At 41.1% G+C, this 19,599-nt stretch overlaps 1 protein-coding gene across 1 annotated transcript in view; it reads right to left on the bottom strand.

Moving 5' to 3' along the window:
* Positions 1 to 19,599, bottom strand: part of Fam184b (family with sequence similarity 184, member B) — a 115,892-nt gene that overhangs the window by 92,429 nt on the left and 3,864 nt on the right. The window lies entirely within an intron of this gene.

Raw genomic sequence — 19,599 nt, 5'->3', positions numbered from 1 at the left:
CGGACGCTTGGTCCTCGACTGGTAGAACTGTTGAGAAAAGATTAGAAGATGTGGTCTTGTTATAGAATTTGGTTGCAGGATTGGGTATTGCTATGACAGGCCTGACCATGCGGTTGGAGAATTATAAAAGACTTGGGACTTTGGACTAGAAAAACAGTTGAATGCTTTAAGTGAGGTTTAATGTGGCATCTTAATAGGAGTTTGGAAGACAGTAGTGCTGAAAGTAATGTGAACTCTGCGGACACAGGGTTTCAGAGGAGAATAGCAGCAGCTGAGACAGAGAGCACTCTTGTGATGTTTTGGCAAAAGATGAAACTTCCTTTTGCCCTTGTCCTGAGACTCTGCCTGAGGTTAAATTGAAGACTTTTGGATTAATGTTGTTGGCAGAGGAGATTTTGACAAGAGACTGCAGCCTGTGGTTATTACCAATCACTCTCATGCAGGTCGACAACAAAAAGGAGCAAGTGTTGCAAAGACATGGACAGAATGTATAGTCTGAGAAGAGAATGAACACCAGTGAATGTAATGGTGAGGTAAATTCCTGCATTCAAGGAGATAAAAAGCTTAAATAAAAGCCTGATACTAGTGAAATAAGTGGAGAGGCACCCTCAGGGTAATTTGTAATTTGTAGAAAACAAAATCTTACACAACATAGGAAAACATTAACAAGACAAAATTTATGCAAATGTCAGACTTGGAGTAGCTACATTCCAGTCCCAGCAGATAGTAGAACATGGCGTCTTAAGCCATAGGATTCTGGATTGAGAGTTAAGAAGGATACAGGACAAGGGTTCTGGGATCTTCCTCCATGGTTAAGGAAAGGCACTGATTCTACCCAACAACCAAGCCTATTAGTGATACCAAACTGGACAATTTCTGCCTTACACAGTCACCTGATGTTTAGTCTTTGCCAGCAACATCTTATAGGCCTGGTCAAGGCATTTCGTATTCGACTGGCTGAAGGTTCTTCCACCAGGCAGTCCTCCCTTCCATCCCCTCCTAACTGTCAGACCTACATGGCAGTCAACAGATATTTCCTGCCTTGACCCAGTGACAGATCTCTCCACAAATATGGATACATTGACATTCATCTTGTTTGCCAATTTTGGAGGAAACTAATTGACATATTAAAAAATATATTATTAAGGCTATTATACTGGGCTTCTGTGGTCCTTTGTTACAAAAATCATCTTTCCTTAATTAAAGAGGGGAAGAAAGGAGAATTACATACTTAGATCTGTGCCCCAGAAGATTTGGGTATGTGTCTGTGATTCTTTGTTGTAACTGGATTTTGTCATTTCGGAGAACTTTTGATGATAACCTTATTGAGTAGGTAATTCTGGGCAATGTTTCAAATAATGATGTATAGTTCCTTAAGAACTAGAAACTTGACATGTGATACAAACTTTTTATTAGTCCAATGGTTCTTGTACTTCAGCATGTATGCAGACCTTTGAGAACTCATTGAAAAAGGAAAGGTCCTGAATCCTACAGAGCTTCCTGTCGAAGGAGGGTGGCTCTTACAACTTTGCATTTTCATAAAGCTCCCTTGTGACTCTGGTAAAGGCAGTTCAAAGATTAAAACTTTAAGAATTGTTGACCTATCGTGGTGGAGATCAGGGGAGAGAAAGGTGCTGTCTTGGATGACAATCCACTAGGTCATAAAACATGAGGAGGTCATAACACACGATGAAGGATTTGTTTCCCGCGTGGCAATGTGGTGAAGACGTTCTCAGCATGCTTACATGAGAGCTGAGGAGCTGCAGGGACATGGAGCTAATTGGCAATAGAGGAGATTATTAAAAGCAACACAGACCTTTGGTTTATCTCCATTTCTGGCATGGGATTTAATTTGGAGATGGACTGAGTATAGGTAATGTCAACTCAGAAGTTTAGGGAACATCTCCTAAACAAAATTTAAGTGCTAGAAGTAGCAAATGGCGTTTGTTTTTTTCTTTCCCGGAATGATACGTGCTGGTATTTGGATGGCCACTTGAGGAGACCCTCTGCTTGACACTGTGAAATGTGCATTCCTGTGCTCTGAGGTGCATGCTCTATTCTGGGGTTATGTCACAGTCCTAGGATGGAACAATTATCCAGACTTAGCCACCATCTGCCTATCTGAGGCCCACCCATCTCCCAAGGAAAGTGGCATCCGTTAGGACATCCTCAAAAGGGTTCAAGATTTTTTGGTGTGTTCCCAATCTTCAGAGTCAATTCATTGCTGCCTTCATATCTAACTCGTCCCTTTGTCCTCCATCTTCCTCATGATCTCCAAAATCATTCTAATTTTTTCATATAAAAGTACTATATGACCAAGATGAAAAATAAAAACTATAATAAGAATTACTCCCAATGGAAAAAGGATACTAATGGGCTCATAGTTTTAGTTACACTCTGAGATTATTTGTCTTTTGAAGTGTAGTTTAGGAACTCCTTAGCACAAAGGAAAGACAAGCCAGAAGAGACTAGAGAAAAGAGCTGTGTATGGAAACAGATACGAAATTGCATTGTTTATACAACCCACATGCCCTGAGCTTGTTGCCTCCAACACTGTACGTTTAGCATGTTGTAACTACTTTAAAAAGTTAAGTGTGTCACCTTGGAAAAACAAAATAGTTGTATTACCCTAATAAAAATCAAAGTTGGGATAAAAATCCACAGTATAAAGGGGTGGTCACACTAACAGTTCACTGTATTTCCTACCAGGCTACTTTTGAACATACATTCTCATAGCTGTGGTCTTGGTATGCACTTCACTTTTATGAAGTAGAAACTTAAGGGTTCTTTGGAAAGTCGGTTGGATGGTGTTTTGCTAAGGCAGACTCGTGAAGGAACTTTGACTGAAGTATACACAGGTTAACAGACGGTCTGCTAAAGCAGCACACGAAAGGACACGTGATGAAAGATTCTTCGCTAATGACACCCATGTATTGGTCTGTCACACACTGAGTAGTTAGTCTCCATTTGTCATGATTCCATAGAGAAAAGCATGCCAAAAAACTTCTGGTGGTGTGCTGAAGTTTTTTGGCACTTCCTTAGCTGATTGGCAGAGTGATGTCAGCTGAGACTGACTCATGCGCTGAGACAAAACATTACATGATGATTGGAGGGTATAAAAAGGACTTGATGGACAGTGAAGACGTTGAGTTATGCTTGCTTATAGAGCTAGCTGTGCAAGCTTGTTGGTCTAGTGTCTGATCTTTATTTCACTGAGAGAGGCACAGCGAGAAATACTCCTAGCATTCCTCATGGTCCATCTGGCTGACCTGTGCTGAGGCAGAGGCCTGGCTGTCTCTGCTAGGCAGTGCCATCACTGCTGATTCGTGTTTACTATCCTGACTCTACTGACCTAGACTGTTGGTGTATCTGTGAAGCGTTTATGAGTGGATCGAGCTGCCTCTTCTGACCTGTGAACTGAACTGCCAATTTCCAGATAACACAGAAAGGATTTGTTCCCAAGAACCATTTTTAAACAGGTCTCTACCTCCATATCCTTTCTTTCCACTACCTCTGGTGGATGGTGAGCTAAATGGGAGGTTAACGAGGTTAGGAACCATCACTAAAAATAAGATTTGAAAAAATTAAAAGTTGCTCTTTTAGTTATTAGTTTTTACTTTACCAGGACAAGGTCTCTTTTTTCATAAACATCACACTTAAAGCTGATATAAAGTCCCACCATGTAGTGCAACAATGTCTTATTGCCAGACATGTTACTTACAGTGCTTTCTTATGATTAAGAGGTATTTCAAATAAAGATCTGCATCAAAGTTTTTCTTATTTTTTTGTCTCTTTCGGATAGATTCTCAGAAATGGAATTCAAGCGTGAAAGAATTGTGAGCATTCTTAGGAGTCACCATACACAATGTTAAATTGCTTTTGCAAGCATCTCCACCATTTTATTACCATTCTAAAGCAGTGTCATACCATACATATCCTATCATGCTACATTTTATTCTTTAATCTTCACTGCTGAAAAAAAAACTTGATTAAATTTTCATGATTCCATTTTAATCCAATGGACCTGGATTCTTAGAGATGCCATTGAGAAACTAAAAATCAAAAGCACACATATGCAGAGAATAAACTTATGTGTTTGCAAACATTTGTAAACAGTTTCGTTATTTCAGTTGTGTTTGATTCATTTTTTTCTTTCTCTTTCCCTCCCCTTCCCTTTCCTTTCTCTGTCTCCCTCCTCTTCTTTCTTTCTTTTACTGGCTCTACCTTCTTCCCCACATCCTATTTCCCTTTCTCCCCCCTTTTCCTTCTTTTCTATTTTTGAGACAGGGTTTCCATGTACAAGCCTTGGGGTGTGACATCCGTCTGCCTACTGAGTGCTTCGATAAAGGAATTTCCTCAGCGCTCTGGCACTGGAGAAAGTCATCTGTTGTTGCACTTGGTTGTTTTGTGCATGGTAGGGATTTGGAAACATCTCTAGACTCCAGTAACTCCCCTAGTTGTGACAACCACAAAAGTTCTTTCAATACTACCAAACTACCCAGGAGAAAGTAGTTTCTGACTGAGAACCATTGTTCTGATGGGAAACACACAGCTCTGTTAGTTCAGGATGCGTTCCAGTGTTCAATTCTTACTCAGCAGCTTGGATCTGATACCCTGTACTCGACGCTTCCGTCTTCTCTTTGCCAACAGAGCCCTAATGTTCCTAATATGAACTCAGGGGGTGAGTTTCATGTAATGTTGCCTGGCCTTGCTGGCTCTGTAGTCATCTATTCCTATCAACTGGGTTTCGTTTGTACCCAGAATTTTGTCCTGAACCAAAGGAGCTGAGCAAACACAGACATCTGAGAAAGATTTCCTTTACTGACCAAAAGAAACCCTTCTTCTCAAGTGGATCCCGTCATGTATCATTTTGATTGGAATTTAGGAACCAATTAAGTAGGTGATACTTCTTAGAAGTAGTAAAATAGTTAAAAATGAGAGATAGGCAAGATCATGGCCACAAGAGTCATCTTTGATCAGAGTTACATCCCCAGTGTGTTTCTGATTGTTGAAGAAATGCTAATCCAGGGAGAGAAACCAGAGAACTTATTTTGTCCCTAAGCAAGCAAGCAAAGCAAGCAGGCAAGCAGGCAAGCAGGCAGGCAGGCAGGCAGGCAGGCAGGCAGGCAGGCAGGCAGGCAGGCAGGCAGGCAGGCAGGCAGGCAAGCTCAGACAGACGGGAGCATAATGAGATTAATTCCAAAAACATTTTAGATAGAAGCAGGAGCTCTTAGTACAGTCATTTGCTCTGTGATCACTGGACAGAACTGCAGTTGGATATTTTTAGTACTAGTGGTGTGGATGGATGAGAAGAAGTAGAGGCTGGGTTGCCGTATCTTGAGCAGAGTACAGGGTGCGATGGGAACAGACAGGAAGCAGGGATTCAGGAAAGATTTTGATCCCATGATTGACATGGGCTAATGGGTGAGTAATAGATAGGAAAGAAAGGTAGACGTGAGGGAGGGCAGGTGGGCAGAGGATGGTCAGGCAGAAGTTTGGATAAATGGAAAAAGTAAGGAATAGTTATTTGGTGGGTTGGTGGGTGGTAGGGCAGATTAGTGGATAGGCAATGGTTAATGGGCAGCAACGATGCTTGGTTGTCACTTTGATCCCTGAGAGCCATGTTCTTAACATGGGAAAGAACATCTGAAGGTTTCGGTGGGCTTAACTCCTTTTGTAAATATGGTTCCATTACAGGGACTAAGAATCATACACCAAAATTGGTTGGCTTGTAAGAGGAGGCTCAAGATATCACCAGCTTACTACACAAAATGTGTATGTGTTCCCAAGGCTTCTCTCTCTGGATACAAGGTTTCATTATGTAGCCCTGGATGTCCTAGAAATGACTAAGTAAATTAAGTGGCTTTAGATTTGTGGCGTTCCTCCTATTTCTGGCTCCTAAAATGTTGGGATTACAGGTGTGAATTACAGTATCTTGGTTTGTTTGTTTGTTTGTTTTTAAGGACAGAAATAACCTACTGCAATTCATATTGTATAAGTGAGAATTGTAGATGAACTACAAATGAGATATGATGACACTTATAAGTGTCTCGTATCATATACAAAGAAAGGTTTGGCCTGCACTGAATCCAAGCAGTTGCTAAAATTAAAATGACTAAATCAACTGGAATACAGTATGGCTGATACCTAAGCACCCAGTAGTTTTAAAAAAAAATAGTTTGAGAAAAAGTGGTTTGACTAAGGGTCTCAATATGTAGCCTTGGCTGGACTGTAATTTGGTGTAGACCAGGCTGGCCTTGAGTTCAGAGACCTCAGCCTCCTGATTTCTTTAATTAAAAAAATGTCACATCTGGCTCCAGTTTCTTAAATAAGAAAAAGGTGTATGTGTGTGTGTGTGTGTGTGTGTGTGTGTGTGTGTGTGTGTGTGTGTGTGTATGAAACTGTACATTAAAAGACAGCAACCAAATAGGACATACAAATCCTGATTTAAAATAACACATATGTAGTGTATATGTTAGAGCTACAAAATAATGTAAGTTTTCTTCTAAACAGGGTTTCTGAAACAGGATTCAGTATGAATGCCAACTACATATTAGGATTTACTGTGAGTTTTTAAATATGGCAATGGTATTGTAGATACGCTATAAATGCTAAAGATCTATGTACATATTTATGTATACACACATATATACATACTAAAACATATACAGATGAAATGATTTTGAGAATCATATAATATAGGAGGTTTTAGGGAGCAGATATTAATCCAAATAAAGCAAGAGTTACATGCACTGGTAATTTTTGAGGTTGTGCAATGGGGCTTGAAAGATATACTAAATGGCTTTCTCTGATTCTATGCTATCAAATTTTAAATCTCATAACAAAATATGATATAATCAATAATTGCCTTGTCTAATAGCAAATGATTTATATTATCAGAATTAAAATTTACCTGCAAGTACTTCTGAGAAATATTATTTTTAGCTTTCCAGTCTGTAACAAATTCTAAATTTAGGATTGAAGGGGTATGTGCATGCATGCATGTTTGTGTGTGTGTGTGTGAGAGAGAGAGAGAGAGAGAGAGAGAGAGAGAGAGAGACTTAATGTAAGTATTCCTTCCCAAATTTATAACTCAACCATGACCTCTCACTTAAACAATTATTAAAACATCCCACTCCCTCCTTGAAATGCGGAGCTGAGTGTCTCGTGAAAATCCTAAATCCAAAGTGTCAGAAACAGAACTGACATCAAACTCTAAGGAAGCCCCATGGTATAACCTCAAAGCAGCCTCTCAGCTCACTACTCTCCTAGAGAGGACTAGAGGAATTCATTAAAATTATCTCTATGTTTCTTCTAGTTACTTCTAGGAATAGAAGAACTAAAGCTTGCTTTGTTTTGCAATTACTAACACACACACAGGCACACACACACACACACACACACACACACACATGCCGCTTTAAAAAATGGTGTCTATTTTTTTAGAAGCAGCAATAATTCATGGTAAATGGTTGTATCTTAGCAGGCATCACTGACCACATATTGGTGAAGAGATCAGAAAGCCATATCCTTCTCATAGCAAAAGCCAGGCAGTTGTCTGATGTTAATCATATTATTTACATAGTTGGCTTTCTCCAGCCCAGTTTTTATATCTCTTAGAAATGTGACAGGTACAACCTTTTCCAAGGCTATTTGACATCTAGGATCTGTCGAAGCCTCTATAGAGAGCTGCACTGTTGAGTTTACTGCCTAAGTGAAGGTGTTCCTCAGTAAAGTTAAAGGGTTAATAGGCACGATTCTTGGAAGCCGCCAAGAGTGACCACTGTGTACTGCTCAGGGATCACTAACAGCTTTGTCCTTTCCACGGCATGTACAATCAAGTAGCATGGGCACAAAATGTGGTAATGTACTTGACTTCAGTGTCTGTATATAGGTAGTGGGGCGAAAGTCAATGCAGCCCAATACGAGTGAAAATAAAGGATTGTTGTAAAGGGAACTAGGGAACTAGGCTCTTTTCGTCATTTCAGAACTTAGCCCAGGAACAAAGATCATGAACTTAAAATCCATTTGACCTTTGCTCTGCAGTACTATGGGTTTAACTTCAGCTTAAATATCAAATTCCTAGAGACTCAAAGGAAATGTGACCTGAAACTTCATTAAACGTTGAGGGGCGGGGAGGCAGTGCCATCCATCAGGGAGTGACTTTCGGTTCCTACCAGTCCCTCCTTGTGCTCCTAGGTCTTGTTTCAATTAGTGACCAGCTCATTTCCCCAGATACTGCACTGCTTCTGCAAACACTGACCCTTGGTGGTTACCTTCTGGATTCCACTTTACCAGGGAGCACACTGTAAAAACCCGGCATGGCAGATCCTCCTGTCATATTGGTAGGGTGTGAATCCGGAAACCATTAGTGCTTAACAAGAGGTTGGTACTTGGAATCAGGCTTCTTACGGATCGTTTTAAAGTCTCCAGCTTTTTCTGTGGTATAGCCAGTAACTATGCCATTCGTATTCTATCTGCCAAGGGGGTTACAGCTCCAACACCTGTCAGAGGAGGAATCTTAGAAATGTGGTGGGTGATTTTTACAGCCTCCATATTTCACATGGTGAATACTGACGTGATCCATCACGTCAGCTGGGAGTCTTTCTCTTTGATCTCCTTGGGTTCCCTAAACATCTCGATATTTACTGAAATGCTTACTTTACTAAAAATTCATACACTAATTATCTTCTAAGCCTAGAACACTTGCAGAACAATACGTCTATCACTACCTTAGTGAGTTTTGCAGGTGAAGAAATGAAGTTCGAAAGAAACAGAAGCTCCAAAGCTCAGTTCAAATCCAGGCTGCCTCGCATCCAAGGTACCCTGCCTCTTGAAAACTAACAAAAAGACATAACTTAGAGTCACAGACTATGCTTGTAACGTTGTTTGCTGTTGTTAGTTAGGCATAAAATATTCTCTTAATTGCCAGTGCATATAGAATCCTGAAGGTCTTCTGGGAAAATGGGAGTCTACTTCTTAGGTCCTTCTCTAAAGCTTAGGCTGATAAACAGAAGCCACCACATTATTGCATATTTTCTAAGAGCTATTTGATCTCTGAAGAAATACCCTTTCTCCAGAGGACTCTGGGACTTGTATTTGCTCTGCTATCGAAAATTGGGGGCTATGCAAAGTCAATGCCAAGAGTATTTCAGTCCTGAATGGACAAGGACCTCGCCCTAAGTCATTTGTTCTCAATGGTTGATTTGTATAGGCTAGGCTCACCACCCGGGGGAACCTGGCAATGTCTCTAGACATTTTGGGTTGTCACGACTGAGAGAGAGCTGTGTATTAAGGCAAATACTGCTGAACTTCCTACCATACACAAGATGGTTCCTACCATGAAGAATTAGTTGGCTCAAAAATGTCAAAATTACTCAGGCCGAGACTGCCTACTTTAAGTGGAGAGCAATACTCTAGGCTTCATGCAAAGCCACAGGTCAGCAGCAAAGGGAGCTCAGGATGGGGATGTCTTTTGCTGTCAGCCTGGGCTTTCAGAACTTTGGGAAAGTAGGAAGAAGCCAGAAGGGCACTTAGGGCTTCTATGAGGAAGCACCAAGTTAAAGGATACAAACATCTTCCTTCTCCAGGAGAAACAAGAGCAGAAGAAGCTAGGAGCCCCTCTTTCCAAAAAGACGTACCCCTCCCACACAACCTCGGCAAGGAGGAAACAGGAAGTGGCCAGCTTGGAAATTCACAAGGGGTTTCATTTCACTTTCTTTTGCAGCAACCTGGAAGTAGGTGGGTAAGCTGAGCACCGTGCATATTAGACAGGTAGAGGCACGGAGCCCGGGGAAAGTTCAGAAGCTCATCTACCTAGTGGAAAAGCAGGAGCAAGAAACAAGGCCTTTGATGCTGGAATGGGTTGAACTGTGTTCTCATTTTACTCCACATTCGTATGTGGCAGCACTAACTTCCAATATCACTGCATTTGGAATAAAACTGTAGGGAGACAATAATCTCTCTCTCTCTCTCTCTCTCTCTCTCTCTCTCTCTCTCTCTCTGTGTGTGTGTGTGTGTGTGTGTGTGTGTGTGTGTGTGTGTGTGTGTGTAAAAGGACAACTTGTAGGAGTTAGTTCTCTCCTCCTACCACATGGATCTCCCTTTTCTCCTAGGAATCAGTAGGTCATCAAACTTAGTGGCAAGCAAGAGCACTTGCCTTTTACCTACAATCTGTATGGTCCCTGTGGGTGGTCCCCAAAGGTAGGTAATTGAGTTAAAGTCACAAGGTTGGGACTGGTATACTCCTGTAGGAAGAGGAAAAACCTATAGCTTCTTTCGCTCCATGTGAGTACTCAAGAAAGACCACGTGAAGAAACAAGATGAAAGGAAAAAAAGCCCAGAAAAACCCTGCCATACCTAGATCTTGGGCTCTCAACTTTCAAAATAATGAGGAGAAGTAAATACTTGGTGTGCTAGCCACACATGCCATGGTGTTCTATTATGGTAGTCTGTGTAGATGGAGAAAGATGCCCACAAAAAGCTCTGTACCAGGCTCTCTCAACCTAACTCATCACCCCAGTAATCCTCGCTCATTCATGATGGTAAAGCCGCCAGTGACCATCTCTGATTTTGTGACTTTGTTCTTTTCAGGCGTCAGCCCACTTCATTTCTTTGTCCTACCTTCTACCAGTCAGCATTCTGTCCTTTATGAAGGTTCTTTTTCCTTGTTTCTTGGTTTCTGAAGTACCACCTTCACTCTGAGTCCTGGGTTCCTTCCTGGGGCCTTTATCATTGGCTAGTAAGTTCAGTTTTTGATAGGATTCTTTTCTCTCCCTGAACATTCTTCCTGGGAAAGCTGCTACAAGATCTATGTCCATCCGGATCTTAGGCACTGCTCATGAAGGTTAGTAATGGTTGAATGATGGTCTGCTCTCAGTACTACGATTTGGATTGTCTGGACTCTAGCTAAGAGCTGAAGTTGGATGCACGTATGCTCCCTTAGCACCAGTGGTAGCTCAGAGCATGCTCTCTTCCAGTGATGGCTAATCTTCATCTTCACAACTCATTTAAGGTCTCTATGTTCACACTCTCTAATGTTTCAGAGGCCAAATTAAGTCTCAGAAAGAAGCCTATCATTATCAATGGGATGAGGGAGGATCTGTAGGTTGGTGGGGGAGTACAAGGTATAAATATGTGATCGCTGAAACAAACATAACTGTGCAGTCTACAAAGTATCTACCTGTTTAAATATTTTATAAGCTCCTTAAATTATCTGTGCTTTTGCTTAGAGTGAAGTTGGGTCATCATGTCTCCATTCCAATTTTGGATAGAGCATCTATTTCTAACTGTCAATTCCTCTGACTTGTTCAATCCACCTTCTAGAAGCCCTCGCTATTGCAGTCTATATAGCTGGACAGCTCTCCCCCTACAGACACGTGTATGACTCATTTCTATGTTTTCTACACTTCTGAGATGCTATACTGATGGCACTTCTAAATCCATTTCACACTTCTTGTTCTATTCGTATGTTATCCTCCTGTCTGTTGACCTCAGCTTCCGAGGTCTCCTCAAGTTCTCAGTTTCAGCTTGTCTAAGTGGCAGTGAGGAAACAACCCTGGGCAGCCCTTTTAACCCCTGATGAAATGATCTCTACATTAGTTGTTGTTAGTGACAGTAACTATGCATTTGGCAATGAAAACTGACATTAGGTCCCTCCAAAGGAGAGAGAGGGCAGTTATTGGCTAGTGTTCTAGTTTTGCTTTTCTATGGATTGGTTTAGATTACACTTAAGAGTACATGTGCATACATACACACACACAGAGAGAGAGAGAGAGAGAGAGAGAGAGAGAGAGAGAGAGCAGAAAGAGAGAGAGAGAGAGAGAGAGAGAGAGAGAGCGTGCACCATACTTGGTTCTAATTGTCTGTCTCCTATTTATTTAGTTATCAGATAATTTGATGGTTTTCCACAGGACAAATGGGCCTCGCTCCCAGTGGCTGAGGACAGGAGTAGCGAGTCTGGATGAATGCGCTTTGGCATCACAAAGAGGGAAAGCTTTGCAAGATGGATGTTGGCAGCATTGTTGGCTCTTGCCTGCTGTATTAATTTCTCCCTTAAAAGAAAGCTGACCTAATTTTTCCAGCCCGGAGCCCTAATGGACTCTTATTCAGAGGCCATCCTTCTCCTACATAAAGAGCTGCATTGTATTTAATGATAAGCCTTTTAATGGATTTTGCTATTTCTGGGTCTCTGGGAACATGTCATTAATGAGTTTGCAAGTGCAGGGAATAGCAGATGCTTGGGCGGGGGGGGGGGGGGGGCGTGCTTTTCAAGGACAGACTGCCCTGGGAGGAAAATGAACAAAACCTGAAACGGGTTCTTTTTTCCCTCCCTTGGAACTGGCCTGGCGTTAACTAAACTCTGATCTAGATAAACTTAGGTTTCAACATTTGAATGTCTGACTCCCTAGCACCTGTCTGTGTGCCTTTATGTACAAGTGTTTCTGCCATAAATCCACTGCAACTTCGTCTGCAGAATGTAAAACTAGACAAAGAGACACATATGAACGAAGAAGCCAACATTCTCCAAACTGATTTTGGTCATTGCCTGTTTAAAAGCTTGAAGAGAACAAAAGGAGAAAGATGAGGAGGGGGATGGTGTGAGTTAAACCCTTTAACTGCAAGAAGCTATTTAGCCTGGGTCCAAACCTGCATGTTGTTAACCAGAGGTTCCCCACTTCAGAGAACAGCATGTTTGTCATTATTTATTACTCCACAAGGCAACTCCAAACCGTACCTCTACAGGAGAACAGCTCACGGTGGTACTGAACCCCATGAAATACTCACGGTGGTAGAGCTCTGCTGTCTGTGCATCTCTTGGTGTTTACAGTGAGATGGCACCCGGGAATGACTTCTTTACAACTGGAAGTTTGCTTACACATCCATTCTTTAATTTAGATCTCACTGGCCCTTCCCTGAGCCCTGACATCAGTGGTGATACTAAAGATGTATTTAAAAACTTCCTCATCTGGCATCAGTTCACACTGTTGAATGAGTTCCCAGGCAGCAGTGTGTTAGAAGCTGTTGGTAGTTTAAAGAGGATGAAGGTAAGAAACAAACCACATCAGACAAAATGCCATAAAACAACAAAAACAACAATAACAACAATGCCACCAACAAAATCCTTGATCATCTCAAAGAATTGTCCAACTGTCTGCACTGTCACCTTGGAGCTTACTTAAAATGTGAGTTCTCAAACTGATTCTGATGATTCCTAGGGGATTTCAGAAGTGATGTGAGAAGGGAGAAGCCTTTGGTGGTACTAGAGAGAAGTATAAGACTGTTTCATGTGGTCACAATATCAAAACACCCCACTTTAAAATCACAACTTTAAAATCACAACTTGATTCTCTCAGAATTCTAGGAACCAGGAGTCAAAAGTCCACATTACTTCAGGATTTGCTCCCTTATGAGCCTCAAAGGGACCATTTATTCATTGTTTCTTCCACTTTCTGGTGGCTGCAGGCACTCTTTGATCTGTGGTGTACCTCTACAATCCTGCCTCAGTTTTTACATGTCCTTCTCCTCCTCTAGACCTTCTTCTATTCTGTCTTAAGCCATTGTCTTAGTTAGGGGTTTATTGCTGTGAAGACACACCATACCAAGGCAACTCTTCTATAAAGGCAAACATTTAGTTGGGACTGGCTTACAGGTTCAGAGGTCGAGTTCATGATCGTCATGGTGGGAAGCATGGCATTGTCCAGGTAGGCTTGGTGCTGCAGGAGCCAAGAGTCCTACATTTTGATCTGTAGGCAGTCAGGAGGAGGCTCTTTGTCTACACTGGGTAACGCTTGAGCATAGCCCATCCATAGAGTCACAGATTTCCTCCAACAAGATCACACCTACTCCAGTAAGGCCACACCTCCTAATAGTGCCATTTCCCATGGGTCAAGCTTTTCAAGCATGTGAGTTTATGGGGGCCAAACCTATCAAGGCATCACAATCATCCTCTGTCATTCTCTAATAAGGATGCTTGTTATTGAATTTAGGGCTCAGTCAAATAACACAAGTCTATCTCATCTCATTGCTTCATTACATCTGCAAGTGCTTTTATTTCCCAATAAAACAGCATTCATAGGGACTTGACATAGACTCTGTGTGTGTGTGTGTGTGTGTGTGTGTGTGTGTGTGTGTGTGTGTGTTAGTCTTCTATAGTCAGTATCAAGAGAAAACAATATCTACCAAGAATACAGCAAGAAAGAAAGCTGAGTGATCTTACAGGCTTGCATTTCAATGAAACAAGAGTCTTGAGGTCAAGGATCAAAGTTACACAGTGTTCTTTCAGAATCCAGCAGGTGAAATATATTCTTAGGGAAAAAATGTTTTTAAAACATTTGTTACACCTTAGAAGTTTGGGAAAGACACTGTCCTTGATGATACCAAAGATGCAAAAGTGGGTCTTTCTACTTCTTGCTTTAATGTCCTATAACTAAGAAAAAGGCTTTCTGGGGAGACCAAGGTCAATGACTTGCCTCTCATCTACATGCTAGTATGTTTGCTTTTATTGGGCCTCTGAAATATGAGAAAGGCATTTGTTTCTCTGATACTTCAAACTACCATAGAGCATTTTCTAGGTATATTCTCAGTCCCTGGAGCTCATAATATACCAAGCAGTTTCAAAAAGGCTCATTAAATAGTCAGAAAGTGAGACAAAAGCTTGGGATGTGATTATGTCGACGTAGTTTGAAAGTAATGATGTCACGGGATGTGGTGGTGAACACCTTTAATCCCAGCACTCAGGAGGCAGAGGTTGGCATATCTCTGTGACTTCAAGGTCAGTCAGGTATAGTGAATTCTAGGACAGTGAAGGATACAGAGAAAGACCCTGTATCAAAAAACAAAGCAATAACAACAATAAAAACGATGCGATTTCCTGTGCCTAAGTGTCTTCTGCCGCAACAGCCTTTCCACAGACCTTCGACTGTGAGATCATCTATTGCTGTGTTTGAATGTGAATATTGTCTCTGTAACTGTAGAGATCTGTTTGTGTTTAGATTATGAGAAGAGAGTTGTAATTAATGTCTTTTTTAAAAGGTGAGCTTTATAGCGAACAAATCGAACTCTCAGGAATGTTTGGTGTCTGATTGTTTGAAATGTCATTAAGTATTTTTCCATCTATGGTGCTTCATTTCTATCTCTCCCACCCTCACAGGCATCTACCTGTATCAACGTTGAGCTCTGCTAAAGGAGAGAACCTCCAGGAAAGAATCTGGTGGGCGTGTGAAGGGAGAGGTCAAAAGAGTTGAAAGAGTTAATGAGAAAATCATATTATTGACATAGTGAGGAGGAGAAACTAGAATTAATCAAAATGTTGGCAGGGATTATTTCAAGGAAACTTTGTGATCATTCAGATTATTTAAGGCTTTCCCGGTTCTCCCTTAGTCAACTGTTAACATGATAATTCATTTCTGTATACAAACAATAGATGATCTTTCACAAGTCCCCAGTTAATTCCCACTTAGAAAAATGGATCTTTTTTTGGGTCCAGAGTTGCCTGTTTATACCAGCTTCATTTATTATTGTAATTATGCAATTTAATGCTAGACTACATCAATTGTTATTTATATGAATAGAAAGCTATTGCTGAAAGCTTCTGACAAAAAAAAGACAAGTTTCTAACAAAACAAAACTCACACATACATACTAGCCAATCAACCAGAGCCAATACAATATCAAATTAAGTGTTAAAAAGAAGTAAAAAAGACTAGCAAGTGGGCTCAGACTCAGGTGTATGTTGTATTCTCAGTCTCCATGTGAAAGACACCAATATTGGAAAAATAATACAGATGCTTTATGGTGTCTTAGTTTAATGTTACTGTGATAAAATACCCTTTACAAAAGCAACTTAAGGTAGAAAATGTCTATTTTGGCTTACATTTCCAGAGGGATACGGGCAGTCAGGCTGGGGAAAACATGGCAGCAGGCAGGGACAGCATGGCGGAGGAAACAGGAAGTTGTCTGATCACATCATATCCACACTCAGGAAGCAGAGGATAAACAAAGTAGAGACCAGCTATACAACTTAAAGATCTGTCTCAAGGGACCCACTTCCTCCAACAAGGTTCTGCCTTCCTAAAGGATCCTCAACCTTCCCACACAGTTCCTCAAGTTGGGAAGCAAGTGTTTAAACACATGAGCCTATGGGCAATATTTCACATTCAAACACAGCAATAGGTGATCTCACAGTTGAAGGTCTGTGGGAAGGCTATTGTGGCAGAGGAGACTTGGGCATAGGAAATAACTGCTACAAGTAATTGTGGTAAATAATTTATTATAGATGAACAAATTTCATTCTAAGTAAAAATGGGATTTGTGCTTCAAAAGAAATCATTATTGGGTTTGAAATGTTGTTGTTATATGCTTTGGTTCACATTAAAGGATCATTCTTGCAACAATATGAATGGTGACAATGATCACTGAGAATGCCACAGCAGTACTTCAGGGCCAGAATTAAAAATACCACTAGAATGTGAGGGTAGAAATGTGAGGGAGACTAGAGTAGACTAAGTTTTAATTTTTTAGGGACTAAAAGACCTTATATAGATAGCTAATGGCATTCAGTATATGGAGTTATAAAATTATTATTATATTCTACTTCACAACATTGTTTTACCCTCAATGAAACCTTTAGGCTGAATAAGGTGGTACACGACTTTAATCACAGCACCCAGCAGGTACAGGGAAGTGGATCTCTGAATTTGTCACCAGCCAGGTCTACATAGTGAGACTTATAAAAGGAGGAGGAGGAGGAGGAGGAGGAGGAGGAGGAGGAGGAGGAGGAGGAGGAGGAGGAGGAGGAGGAGGAAAGGAAGGAAGGAAGGAGGAGCTTCTTCCCATATCAAATTTGAACTGCATTCCTTAGCAAGTTATGCATGCCAACAACATATTTTGGATAATTTATTCGCCTACTCTTGGTTGACAGACTTTTAGCTTGTTTCTAATTTTTAGCAATATATAAGTACTATCTCTATGAATAAACATTCATGGACCAATTTGTATGGAGACAGGTGTTTTCATTTCTCTTGGGTACTAGCAATGTAACTGTTGGATCATGTAACATTCTGTCCAACTATTTAGGGGAAAGTTGAACACTTTTTCAAAGTGGCCAATCAATGTGTAGTCCTACCATCAATGTAGGAGGGCTTGAGATCACTCTGGTTGCTGCTGTGTAGAGAAAGACTGAAGGAAGGCTGTGGGGTGGAGGTGAGGAGGAGGGAGAAGACGAGAACGGTAATGGAAAGTTGAAACATCTTTGTGGGGTTCAAGAACACTCATCTTAGGGGAGCACTTTATACTGTTTTACAGCTATGATGCAAAGAATAGTGAACTCTCTTTACATCAGGGTTATGTCATTAAATTTTAAGATTCCAACATTGTGGGCTTGTTAAAACAGATCTGTAGTTCTCAAAGGACAAACTGCTTAAACATCTGTCCCCAAACAAGCTCCCACAAGCACAAGAATATTTTCAGAGAAGTAGATGGAGTCAAGTCAGAGGATGTAATAAAACTTGCACTCCTTTAAGCCAGGAAAACACAGGGCTCAAGTGGCAGCCTGTGATGGAGGACGCCTTTGCCAAGGGCATCATTCCTATTGCCTCACCATACTTCCTGGCTTCCAAGGCCAGAGAAGGACTTGCTTTTCTCCAGTTTACTAGGGTAACAGTTTACTCCATAGTTTACTGGGCAGCTATGTTCACCCTCTACAGAGCATCAAGATGGGAAGTCAACAGCCGCCAGGCCTCAGATCTACTGGCACTGGGCTGTAACCTCTCTTATGTTAGGAAGCCTCAAGTCAAACCACAAGGGTTCGTTCCAGTTTAGGACCACTACTGCATTCGGTGTGCCCATGTATGTGCAAGTTGGCATGTGTGTGCATGTGTGTGCTTAACTGGGAATCAGTCTAGGGCCTTATGTATGGTAGGCAAGCACCCTACCATTGACTTACATCCCCGGGTGTTCTAAATTCTGAGACAAGGCTAAGTTGTCTAGGCAACTAACTCATTGTGTAGCTGGACAGGCTTGAACTTGGAATCCTTTGCCTCACACCTCAGCCTCTCAAGTAGCTGGGATTACATTGGGCAAACGATGAAACTCTGTTATCTATACACAGCAGAGAACTATCCACTCATGCAACAGAAAAAAATCCTGTCATTTGCTGCATCATGAATGGAGCTGGGTGGTATCAGGGTAACTGCAGTAAGTTAGGTACAGAAAGAGAGAAACTGCATGTTCTTGCCTATATGGAGTAGCCAAAATAATTGATTTCCTGAAGGCAGAAAGTAGAGTAGTGGTTCCAGAGACTAAGGCGTGTAAGGAGGAAGGTGACAGACTGGTGACTGAATGAAGTGGTTCAGTTGGAGTAGGTGGAATGCCTTCTAATGTTCCCGAGAACCACAGGGTGACTATGGTGGATGACAAATAATTGTGTCTTTCCAGATAGCTAGAAAAGAGTTTGAATGGTATCACCACAAAGAAACAGCAAATAGTTAAGGTGATGGAGACACTGATACCCTGAGTTATAGTGTGCTTGAGACATCTGTATTCCACAACTATGTACAGACTTTATGCATCAATTAAAAATTAAAAATAAGCATTAAGAGTGGAAGATTTTACTTTTCGGTATGCATCTAAGGGCACATAAAGACTTGCATATGGATTCATCATGTTCATAGATTACTGTTTATGTTAACCAAAAAGTGGAATCCAAAATGATCAATTGGTGAATAGATAAATCAAGGTAAAGCATACACGAGATAGCAATATAAGAGATAGATGCATATGTGACATTATGTGATAGGACATGGATGGCCCTTTAAGAAAAAGCCAGAAATAAAGGATTAAGTATTGTATGATTTGAAATACCCACAAGAAATAAACCTGGATATTTGGGCTGGAGGGAGAGATGACTTAGTGGCTAAAAGTATCTGTTGAACAACCACAACAACAAGAGTTCGAATTCCAGCACCCACACCACATTCAGCTTTCACACCAACTTTGAACTGGGTAGAAATGAAAAGATAACCTAGCTTTGCTGGCTACCAGCCTAGCTGAGAAAACTAGAGCCTCTTGCTTCACAAAGATGACCTTGCCTCCCTCACAGGTATAAGCAGGGAGCAATGAAGGGGAACACTTGCTGTTTTCTTCTGGCCACCAGCTTGTGCACACACAGCATGTGTGTATAGACTGACTCAGACTTGTAAACACTAAAATCATTAAATAAGTAATTGTTTTTGGAAAAAGACAGAAAGGAATAAAAGGTTGCTTAGTGATGGGGGTGTGAATAGGAACTACCTTCAAATGTGCGTGAGAAATGAACTCATTCTCCAACTAGACTTTATGAACCACTGGACACAATTGTGTTCACTAAAACCATGTGGCATTGAATCAACAGGTGAAAAAAAAGCTCTTTTGTAGGAGAAGCCACTTAAAAACCTTTAGTGGAAAACATCATAGATAAGTAGCTATGTTGAAACACAGTTCTGAGACCGAGTTGAAAGCCTCAAGCGCTCAAACCAGTCACAGAATATAGATCATTTTATTAATCTCACAGAACATGGGAATGGAGACCGAGAAAGCAAAGGGGAAGAATGGCAAAGGAAA

The sequence above is a fragment of the Rattus norvegicus genome, chromosome 14 (genome assembly GCF_036323735.1).
Source record: "Rattus norvegicus strain BN/NHsdMcwi chromosome 14, GRCr8, whole genome shotgun sequence".
Lineage (NCBI taxonomy): Eukaryota > Metazoa > Chordata > Mammalia > Rodentia > Muridae > Rattus > Rattus norvegicus.
This window is presented reverse-complemented; position numbering and strand designations above follow the sequence as displayed.